The sequence below is a fragment of the Pipistrellus kuhlii genome, unplaced genomic scaffold, assembly GCF_014108245.1.
Source record: "Pipistrellus kuhlii isolate mPipKuh1 unplaced genomic scaffold, mPipKuh1.p scaffold_m20_p_2, whole genome shotgun sequence".
NCBI classification, from domain to species: domain Eukaryota; kingdom Metazoa; phylum Chordata; class Mammalia; order Chiroptera; family Vespertilionidae; genus Pipistrellus; species Pipistrellus kuhlii.
The window spans coordinates 28,102,592-28,114,778 of NW_023425515.1; the positions used below are offsets into that span (position 1 = coordinate 28,102,592).

The 12,187-nt window shown below is 43.7% G+C and overlaps 1 pseudogene; it reads right to left on the reverse strand.

Moving 5' to 3' along the window:
• Positions 1-2,584: 2,584 nt before the first annotated feature.
• The window catches only part of LOC118722358, a 31,006-nt pseudogene continuing 21,403 nt past the window's right edge, over positions 2,585-12,187 (reverse strand).

Below are 12,187 nucleotides of genomic sequence, written 5' to 3' on the forward strand. Positions count from 1 at the left end.
TATTACCCTTTTATTATATAAGATGCTTGTTGCATTATACAAATACTAATTTCTACTATATTGTTGTATATTACATTAAAATATATCCACTAAAAAGCCCAAGAAGTATTAAATAATGATGTAGTTAATATATTTAGGTAGAAATCCTTGAGAATGTTATTATATAGCTGTTTAAGAATACTTAAGTAAATTTTGGAAAGTTAGTTGGGCTCAAAACAGATTACATATTTTTTTTCTATATAAAATAATGGAATATTTTTGCCCATTCTCTCACTACCTCCAAATTTGATATCTAGCATACCAAACCTATATATTAATTTATTTATAATTCACAAAAATGGGCTTCTGTCTTATTGACTTGAATCTGCTCTTTCACAAAACATCATAACCATATCTCTATATAAATAAACAACACTGATATTTATAGAAATACATCATTTGCCCTATTTGTGTAATGGATAAGCCGAGCCTTAGAACACCAGTCACAGCCACAGCTCCCTTCTGAAGGCTTCCTATCCATGACTCTCTCTTGAGGGAGCAGGGCCACATCGTTTCTTACAAAAACCAGGGAGTTGTTTCTTATCACCTGACTCTGCCACTCAAGCAGAGGAGGGCACTTACCTCAGAGTCTGCAAACTCAAAAGCCAGTGGAGGCCAGCAAGGAAGCAGGTAGATGGTGTGAGACAACAGAGAACTCACTGGAGGCTGCAAAGAACTGAAGAGAGTGGGCCCTGTCTCAAGGGGAAGACCAATACGCAGTTTTTGCCAACTGTTGTTATCCAGAAATAGACCAATTATTACCCAGACCTTTGGATTTTCAAGCAAAGCTAAACATTTCTATTTTTAAACAAAATCCCCAGATCTCCTCTCTGTGTGGGCTAAACAAAGCTCAGGCCACACAAAGTATGTCTATGGGCTAGATTTAGTCCACATGTGGTTGCAACCTCTGACCTCTCTAAGAGCACTCAATGTATAGACATTGCAGTGGCCCTGAACCTATGAGATGGCCTGCCACAAGAGCTTGCTCTGTCAGAGACGACGGCAATTAACACGACCAATTGTATTATTTTGAGAATTGAACATATACTAGGATTTGGTCAGTGACATGGAAACAGAAGAAAGAAGATCCTCATGGGAAAAGTTGGCTGGAGGGAAATAAAGCAGCAGATACCAAGAATTAGGGAAAGTTATGATTACTAGTAGCTAAGTAACATGGTTGAGGGTAAGGTAGTTGGTTGGTAGGAACAGTAGTAGCAGTTAGATAGTAGCTGAGTCATAATAGATAGGATTAGCAATTCAACAAGGAGAAAAGGACCAATATTCTAGTTCCTTCTGAGTAATGCCTAGCTCTGTGCCACCCAGGAGGTGAACCATCCCTTTGTCCAGTGTATCCACGCTGGGTCTGATACCGCCTGTCAGTCACTTAGTAGCCGTCTATATGACCCAACCCACTCTTGTAAAGAATTGTTAGTGTGTTCAGGTAACCCTTATTTTACTTAATAATGGCTCCAAGGCTCAATCATCACGGTGCTGGCAATCCGAACATGACAAAGAGAAGCCATGGAGTGCTTCCGCTAAGTGAAAAGGTACGTATGACAGGAGAAAACATAGTACACACGGAGTTTGATATTCCCCATGGTTTCAGGCATCTGGTGGGAGTCTTGGATCGTGTTCCCCACAGATAAAGAGGGACTATTGTGCACACAATTTTGTCCTGAAGACCCTGGTCCTTCATTATAGTGTGTGTGACATTCCTTAGGATAAATTCCTAGAAGGAAGAATTTTCAGAGACTCTGTAAGCACTCTAACAATTTTGAGGCATATTGCCAGATTGCCATCTAAAAAGACTACAGATGTCCACTCCCACCAGCAGTCTGTGAGAGTGCCAGCTCTTCCTTTCTCAGTACTTACTGGGCGTCACTTTCAAATTTTGATTTTCCCTAATATTTTGGGTAAAAAAAAAAAATGCTGACTTGTTAGCGTTTTCTTCAGTTATTCATAGTAATGGCCATTATTAATTTAGAGCTCTGTGTCAGAAACTGTACTATGAACTCTGGAAGCTTCATCTTGTGGAATCCTCCCGGCACTCTTAGGAGGGAGCTGATCAGTCCTCAGACATTAGGGAAGTGGAAACCGAGTTGAGATCACACCGTAAGTCATGTGATTTGTACCCAGGTTTATCTACTGCAGATTGTGAGGTGAGTTCATTAATTAGTGTTTTTTTAGGTCACATGTGCAGTGAGTATTCCCCACCAGCTTTTTATTTAATTTTATTTATATTTCTGTTTTGATTGATGATCAGAAGTTAAAATATTTTATACATATTCTATCCACTTTTTTACTTATGGATTCTTTTTTATTGTCATGCTCTAGAAAGCCTTCCCCATTTCAATATTAAAAGAAAAAACTTTTACATTTTCTCTTAGATACAGATTTTATCACATCCAGGGAGTAGATACCCTAGGGATTACACTTACTTTTCTGCTCTGATTTTTATACTTGAGAATTTTCTCAAATTTTTATGTCTTCATGAAAAGCTTGATTTCAAATGTCTGCATATATTTTTATAGGGCTGCACCATTGACTATCTTTCTGTTAGGTAGGTAGTTACTGTAACTTTGTTTTTTCTTCCGTTAACCATTTTGGTGGAAGTCGGTAAGGAATTGAGGTTGCCCATCCCACTGCCCCCAAATGATGTGGAAGAGAATGAAGTGAGACTCCCAGGACCGATGGGCCGATCCAGTCAGTCCTGGATCAAAGGATGGAAACCCTTGGCCAAAGCCGGGGACCTTGGAAGGCAGAGAAGAACCAGCTGGTGCCCCAGTTCCTGCTCCCACGTGGGCCCCACCAAGTCCAAAAGAAGTCGTCAAATGTGTCTTCCAAGAAGTGGAATGGAAACGGGTCCCTTCCACCACATAATCCCTGAACATGTCATCGGGGCTCTGGAATGTGAGGCCGAACTCAAACGGGTTGTCGAAGTGACTTCCTCCACCTCCACCTCCACCTCCACCTCCACCTCCACCTCCACCTCCACCTCCACCTCCACCTGCACCTCCACCTGCACCTCCACCTGCACCTCCACCTCCACCTCCACCTCTACCTCCACCTGCACCTCCACCTCTACCTCCACCTTTACCTCCACCTCTACCTCTACCTGCACCTCCACCTCCTCCTCCACCTCCACCTCCTCTTCCACCTCCACCCTCATCTCCACCTCTACCTCCACCTCCACCTGCACCTGCACCTGCACCTCTACCTGCACCTGCATCTGCACCTCTACCTGCACCTGCACCTCCACCTCCTCCACCTGCACCCGCACTCCCACCCACACTCCAACCCCACCTCCACCTCCTCCTCCATCAGCACCTGCACCCCCACCCACACTCCAACCCCACCTCCACCTCCACCTCCACCTGCACCTCCACCTCCACCTGCACCTGCACCTGCACCTCCACCTCCTCCTCCACCTGCACCTCCACCTCCACCTGCACCTGCAGCTGCACCTGCACCTCCACCTCCACCTCCACCTGCACCTCCACCTGCACCTGCACCTGCACCTGCACCTGCACCTGCACCTCCACCTCCACCTCCTCCTCCACCTGCACCTGCACCTCCACTTCCACCTCCACCTCCACCCTCATCTCCACCTCCACCTCCACCTCCACCTCTACTTCCACCTCCACTTCCACCTGCACCTCCACCTCCACCTGCACCTGCACCTGCACCTCCACCTTCACCTCCACCTCTACCTCCACCTCCACCTGCACCCGCACTTCCACCCACACTCCAACCCCACCTCCACCTCCTCCTCCACCTGCACCTGCACCTGCACCCCCACCCACACTCCAACCCCACCTCCACCTCCACCTCCACCTGCACCTCCACCTCCACCTGCACCTGCACCTGCACCTCCACCTTCACCTCCACCTCCACCTGCTTCTCCACCTGCACCTCCACCTCCACCTCCACCTGCACCTCCACCTCCATCTCCACCTGCACCTGCACCTTCACCCCCACCTCCACCTCCACCTCCACCTGCACCTGCACCTCCACTTCCACCTATTCCTCCACCTATTCCTCCACCTGCACCTCCACTTTCACCTCCACCTGCACCTCCACCTCCATCTCCACCTGCCCCTCCATCTCCACCTGCACCTCCACCTCCACTTCCACCTCCACCTGCACCTCCACTTCCACCCCCACCATTTTCTTTGCCATGCATGTCCATGTCCCATTTTTTAGCATCTAAGAGCACCTCAGACACTCGGCTACTTGTTTGTATGTCCTCTCTGCTTCTTTATTCTTAGGATTATTAGCTCAGTGCTACTTAAACGCCAGTTTTCCTGAACGCCTCTTGCATGTCCTGGGTGGAGGCGGTCTCTGCACACCTAGACCTTCCTAGTAACCAGCCTGTTTTACAGGCTGTCGGAACCGTCCAGTACCGCTTGGCTCCTCGCGCTTTCCTTGAAAAATGATCTTAATATAAGTTTCTTTAATTTCGAGTTAGGTTAAGTGTGTGTGTGTGTGTGTGTGTGTGTGTGTGTTCGCGCGTGCACTTTTCTTTTTTAGTAAATCACCTAAGATATGGATAATTATTGAGGGGCAGAGATTGAGCTTTATTTAATCTTTTCTCCCGTACTTGGAGCCATCCTGTACTTCCAGGGCCATGTAGTGCTTTTATCTCACTGAGCCGGTCAGCGCCTCTGGTTGTGAAGTTATCCCCAACAGAGAGGAGGGGCAGGGCTGACACCCAGCCTGTCTTTATCCAGCCACGTGCTCTGGTACCGGCCCATCAGGCTGGAGAAAGGGGCACCTCTATGTAACTTTTTAGGCTGTTTCTACTGATTTGCATGAATGCGCCGGTTTAAAGATTGGATTTTATTGTTAGAAATACGGTCCTTTGTACCTCCCGTGCCTCCAGAGCTGAATCAGCTGAGGATGGGGCCTCTGCCGGATCTCTGCAGGGACCTCGCCACCCTGTCCTCCGGGATTCTCTCAGGACCACCCCCTCGTTATTGATGTCAGTGAGCTGCACTCCACAGCGATGTTGGGCCAAAATAAAAGTGGAAAAACAAGTGCCATAGTGGATGGCAGTCCTAATATTACACTGGAACAGTGTTCTTTAGTCAGGTAATTAAAAAAAAAACCTAAAATACCTCCTCCCCCTGATGGATCAGGTCTGGGAGCCCTCCTGGTACAGCCGTTAGAGAGCCCAGCAGCCCAGTATTCACAAACCAACAAATTCAGACTCACGTTCATTTTGTGAATCACAGAATCTAAGATATTGGAATAAGTGAAATTAAGATGAAACATGTCATCAATAGCAAATTTTTCGTGCATTAGGAAAAACATGTACTTAAGAATCAGAAGACCTGATTTCACACACCAGCTCTTCCACCTGCTGGCTGTGATATGCTGGGTAAGGTTCTTTTATAATTTTATCAGCATCCACATTTTATTTGTAAAATGAGGAGGATATGTTCTTCTTCCTTTTTGTCAGGAATAGTTAAAATTGTGCATGCAAAGACAGTATCACCAAAATGTGAATTAATTCCAATATACCATTTGTGTAATAAACATGTCGATACTTTCAAATGGTGACCAACCTGTAAAAACCTCATTGGTTGAAATCATGACCGTAATTCAACAGAAAAAAATATCTGGAGCATGGTATATTTTAATTTTTATTAAAATTTGCACTCAACTCATAGTGACATTAAGTCCTTGTTTCTCTTAAAGTCCTGGGGCTTTTGACCTGTAATAATGTGCTTGGTTAACCATATGTAATTTTTTTTTTTTTTTAAGGAGTAAAGCACTTGCAAGTCTTTCATTCTCAATAAGTACCTCGGGCAAATGGTGTGGGCTAGGGTGAGGACTCATTTCACAGATGAGGAAATTCAATGATTTATCCCTGGGATACATTTCACCAGTCCTCGTAGCATTGGCAAGGGGATAGGACTTCCAGCAGCTTGATCAAAAGAGTCTCTTACAAGTTTGTGTATTATGCAAAAATGTTGACCAACATTATTGCTACAATGTTCTCAAGTTCTTTTCAGATTAAGTTACAAATTAACATTAATGATGCTCATTGGGCAGAGTTCACCTCTTACTCTCACTATCAATTTTAGGGGTTAAAACAAAACAAATCCCTATGATTACTCCACATTTTTCTAAGATAATTAAAAAAAATTTTTTTTACAGATTTGAATTACCAAGTTATTTTGTTCACTCTGAGCCTCAATATTCCCTCCTGGGAATTAAAGAGCTATTATAACCCATGTTTATCCATGATTAACGAGGTAATGAATGTGAGGAGAACTCCCTGGAAGAAAGACAGGAAGGGAAGACTTTGGCTGATTCACTGATTCCAACAGCTCAGAGTCATGGGTAAGTCTTTGGGTGTCCTATCTACTTAGTCTACCCAGCTCAAGAATACCTTAAACCTGGATTCTGGAGACTTTCCTAAATGTTAAACTGATCTACTAATAGTGAAATTCATCATCTCATTTGTGATAGATCCTCCCTTCCTCCAACTGATGGATCGAGAATGACGTAAACTCTTCCTGCAGCCGGACATTCTTGAGCACTGAACCACCAATCAGCACCTGCCAAATACCCTAAGCCCCCAATTCCTAAGTCCCTAGGTCCCTAATCATATGCCTTACATGAAACCACCAATCAACGTGTGCTGAGTGCCCTAAGTCCCGCCCTCTCTCTTTCCTCCCCTTAAAAGGTGCCTGCACCCCTGCCCTCACTCTCTTTCTCCTCTGGAAAGCAGCCAGCAGTGGTACTTTTCTCTTCAATAAAGCCTGTATCCTGGTCCCGATCTCCAGCCTCTGTTCCATCTTTCAGTTTGTAATTAACACAAAGCATATTTTAAATATATATACCAATATATATATATTATCGATTTTTTACAGAGAGGAAGGGAGAGGGATAGAGAGCTAGAAACATCGACGAGAGAGAAACATCAACCAGCTGCCTTCTGCACCCCCACCCCACCCCCACTGGAGATGTGCCCGCAACCAAGGTACATGCCCTTGACCGGAATCGAACCTGGGACCCTCCAGTCTGCAGGCTGACACTCTATCCACTGAGCTAAACCAGTTTTGGCAACACAAAGCATTTTTGAAATTAAATGATTCATCTCACAGTGCTTTTGCAGGGTGGGAGTAGGGCAAGGCTAAGGACTGACATGGAGTTGGATTGCCTCTGTAACACTTGGTCTCTCATGGTCTTTCAGAATAAAGAGTCCTATCCCAGAACCACTCCCTTTAAAACAAGTTGATGTTTTCATTATCCGAAGCTTTTCTGGGAGACTGGAAATGAATTGGCAACATTTTAAAAAAGCCCAGAGCAGAAGATAAAAACTCACAGCTGGAAGAAGTGAATTACTACTATACCCAGCTGTTTCCCAAGAATCTAAAAGTATGTTGGGGATGTCAAGATGTTGCCGTAGACGTGGCTGGAAATTCCTCATTATCCCTCTGGCTCTGTGGGTTGAAATGGAAAACAATTTCAGAAGAACAAATAAAGAAATGATTTTCCAACCCAACTTTTTGGTTAAATGAGACCCAGCACATTTTATTAGATGTAAAAATTAGTCAAGAGGTGTACCACAGTTGATACACATTTAAATTGTTATTTATTCTTGATAAACTGGCTTTAAAAAAGTCATCATAAAATGTTCTTTCTCTGTATGTATTTTAGACATCGCTTCCTTAATTTCACTTCATTTGTCAAGGCTCTTCTGTCTGCTTTTTGTAATATATTATTTTTTTTTGGGGGGGGGGATTTCTCGTGTGTTAATGGTTCTCATAATGTCTTCATTGTTATAGCTTTAGAAGTAAGTTTGTTAGGGGGCATTGCTGGTCCTTGGGGTAAAACTGAAGTTTTTAATGAATGGTGATGGACAACTAACAGCCATAGGGAGTGCAAGAGGAAAAGCATGGTTGAAAGACAGAAGGACTACTAGCTTGACTTCAGACATACCACGCATAATGTGTGGTGAATATTTATGTGGAGATGTCCATCTGGAAGTTAGATGCTGAGCCTGAGGCTCCAGTCAGGTCAGAACAAGAATTGAGATTTAGGTATCTCAGCTCATCAACTGCAGTTAAAACCATTGGTGAGAAGCAAATAACACCCGAAGAAAATGTGCAAGCTGAATATGGGAGCATCCATATTTAAGACATGAGCAGATAAAGAGAAGCTCACAAAGGAGATATAAATGGGATGACCAGAGAGGCAGAAGGACAATCAAGAGTGAGATATTGCCCAAACCAAATTTGCTTAGTGGATAGAGCATTGGCTTGTGTACTCAAGGGTCCCAGGTTTGATCCAGGTCAGAGGCATATACGTTGGTTGCAGGCACATCCCTAGTGGGAAGTGTGCAGGAGGCGGCTGATCGATGTTTCTCATTGATGTTTCTAACTTTCTATCCCTCTCCCTTCCTCTCTGTAAAAAATCAATAATATATTTAAAAAGATTGAGATATCACAGAAATAAAAATGAGAGTATTGGAAGAAGACGGGAGAAATCACCTGTGGCAAATCTATTAAGACTAGAGGCCCAGTGCACAATATTCGTGCACTGGAGGTGAGGGGTTCCCTCAGCCAGGCCTATGTCCTCTCATAGTCCAGGACCCCTTGGGGGATGTCCACCTGCTGGCTTAGGCCCTGGGGAGTGGGCCTAAGCCTGCAGGCAGACAGCCCCTGAGGTGTGCTTAGCACTGCTGCAGAGGCAGGAGAGGCCCCTGCCACCACCGCTGCACTCGCCAGCCATGAGCCCAGCTTCTGGTTGAGCAGCAGTCCCCCTGTGGGAGTACACTGACCACAAGGGAGCAGCTCCTGCATTGAGCATCTGCCCCCTGGTGGCCAGTGCACATCATAGCGTCCAGTCATTTTGCCATTTGGTCGATTTGCATAGTAGGGTTTTATTATGTAGGATGAGTACTGGGAAGTATTCACTGAATTGGAAATTAAGAGGTCTCTGAGTTTGGACTCCCATATTGAGAAGGTTAGAAGGAAGTTATAGATCACCTCTTGTGTGAGTGCATTGTTACACTCATGGGGCTACTTGAGAGAGATCATAAATCCCCATTCTGCCAATCACCATCCAATAAAAAGGCTGAACTTTAAAGCATTTCCTGTTAGCTCTCTACCTATAAAAGATGATTCCATATTTCTCGACCATGTACATGTGTCTGTGCTCTTTTAAAATGGTAGATTAGTTCTACAATTGCTGACCATATGAAATACATTTCCCATCACCAATCTCATATATATTCAACTATCGTACCTTTCCCCAAACAGCCAGAGATTTATTCATTATATTGAACTGCAATCTCACCCTTTCTCTCTGGTCTTTTGTAAACAGGAAGATAATATTTCGGCAGTTTTTGCACCGCCTCAGCCTCGAGGGAGTGTAAATATAAGCATAATTGATTTTCTGAACTTGCTTCCCCCTCCCCACATCCCAGTGCTTTCTGCATTATAGGCGGAATGACTGACAAATCAGTCCTGATTGCGGATTAGAAAGCAGGCTATATCGAAAGCGTAGCACATATAATACATCCAGTTTGCTCTCAGCACAAACCCTGACACTTCTCAAAGCTCCAGTGCTTGCTGTCTAATTGCCTGCTCCTTTGCTTTGCCTTCCCCATTCAGGAATTCCACTGGCTGTGTCTGGCAGGTCAGGGGTGATTGCTAATTAAACGGTGGAATTCACTTTGCTTCACCTTGACTCATCTTTTCTTTCCCTTCTCCCCTCGGAAGTGACACTTTTCCTCAAAAAGCATTTCTTCCCTTCAAGTCTTGGCCAGATAATGAAGGCTGGCGCTCTTATCCCTGTATGAAGCCCACATTCTCAAGGTAATTTTACTTCAAGGGTTGGTGAAATAGGAATTCCGTCCTCCCCTCTTTCTAACTTTGGTATAAAGAGGTCTTTTTGCGCCAGTGCCCTTAATGACAAGGCAAGGCCCCCAGGGTTCCTATTCTTCTGTTCATCAACTCAGCAATCAGCTAGTGGGCCTGAAAGGAGAGGCCATCTTTGCCTTTGTGTTTGAAATGAGAGTTCACTACTCGCACCAGGAAATCTGTGGTTACCTGCAGCCGGAAAAGTAAGAATTGATTTTCTTCACCCTCCCACTAATCAGAACGTCACCTCCAAAGTGCCCAGGATTTAATTGATCTGTGACAACTTCACGGCAACCCTATGAAAGGATTAAGACCTTATGGGAGGATTATGAATAGTTAGGAGGTTGGAGGCCCTAGAGACACTGAGGGTAGTGGGATCTGCTTCTCTCCCTAGGACCTGATTAGCAAGCATTTGAATAAAGCTTGATTCTTACAAGTGCTTTACACTAGTTTCTCTTTATTTGAAGGTGGCTTGGGAGCATCATAGGGCACTGAACTGCGTAAAATTGTCCATATCTGCATGTTTTCCAATTTCAAAGATGGCATTTTCATTGGGCTCAGCTTAGTATTAGCTACTGTCACATATGTGAAAGATTGAACCCAGAGATGAAATAAATTCTGAGTTCCTATCCCAAATTTTTGTTCTTATTACTAATGGATTAGCAATGTCACTCATTTATTCATTAACAAAATGTTCGTTGCATATTTATTCTTGTACTGAGCATTGAGGCAAGGATGTCAATGGTTGGGTAAGTACTGGCACTGCTTAATTACCCAGTAGGCAGATTAGGCATGCATGTAAGGCCCTGCAAAATAGGGCAATATATTGTCTGTAATTTAGTTTAAAATCATTCAGCAGGGAAAGTGTAAGACATATGTGTGTGTTTAGCTAGTTTAAACCTACCTCCAGGGGCAGCTTGCTAATATTTGAAGTACCTTAGTCAGAAATCCACATTCCAGGGAGCTTAGTTAGCATTTGAAAGACTTTAATCAGGTAGCTACTGTGAATGTTTAACTCTTACCATCGTCATTAGCACTAGAGGGTTTATTAACTAGCCTGAGGAATGCTAGCAATCATTTTAAATTAGTGGAATAAGTCCTATTCCAGATAAGCATATTGGCTGGGAATATGGCGCAGGCACTACGGCCTTGCTGGAATGAAGTGTAAGAATCTAGGGTGGTCTTGACCCAGGGTTCTGACTCCCATTAGAAGATTGGCTGGATTCCTGTTACAAGCAAATGGTTGTATTTACCTTGAGTAGGCCTTTTGTGGAAGGTCTTGTTGCAGAGCTGATAAATAGAGAGAAAGTGGAAACGCATGGGACTTATAATATCGAGTACACAATAGAACATGATTGGATTTGTTTTCAGAAGAAACATTCTGAGAGCAGTGTAGAGAATGCATGGGGGTATTCGGGGGCTGGAGAGAGAGGGAAGAGAATGAGACCAATTAGTCGGCTATGGAAGTTACATAATGGTGAAAGCCTGAACTAAGGTTGTGGCAGTATGAGTGGATGGAGAGGACAGACTTAAATTAAATAGACTTAATGAATAATTGGATAGAAAGAGGGGGCATGCGGGTAAGAGAGAATCATAAGGACAACCTCCAGGGTAACTGATTTGCATGATGCCATTTACTAAAATATAGAACCAAAGGTAAAGAAGAGGTTGGGGGCCAGTTGAGAATAAGCTAATTAAAAATATATATTTTTATTGATTTCAGAGAGGAAGAGAGAGAGAGAAATAGAAACATCAGTGATAAGAGAGAATAACTGATTGGCTGCCTCCTGCATGCCCCCTACTTGGGATCGAGCCCTGACCGGAAATTGAACCCTGACCTCCTGGTTTATGAGTTGATGCTCAACCTCCGAGCCACACTGACTGGGCTTATTACTCATTTTTTATGCTTCAGGCCAAGATTGGTGTAATCCTTGCTCTCATAATTATAATACTTGGCAGACATAGTATAATGAGAGCATTTGAAGTCTTAAGGATGAGGTCACCTAAGGAGAGTGTAGCTAAAAGTGCAGTAGCAGGGTTCTGAATGAGTAGTTCAGTTGGTTAGATATGCCAAGATTGCAGGTTCCATCTGTGATCAGGGCACATATATTAATCAACCAATGAATGCATCAATAAGTGGAACAACAAACAATATTTCTCTCTCTAAAGTCAATCAATCAATAAAAAATGTTAAAGTGCAGAAGTAGGATCTCATAAATAATTAACATTTAAGATGAAAGAGGCAGAAAAGGATGGATGATATGATAGTG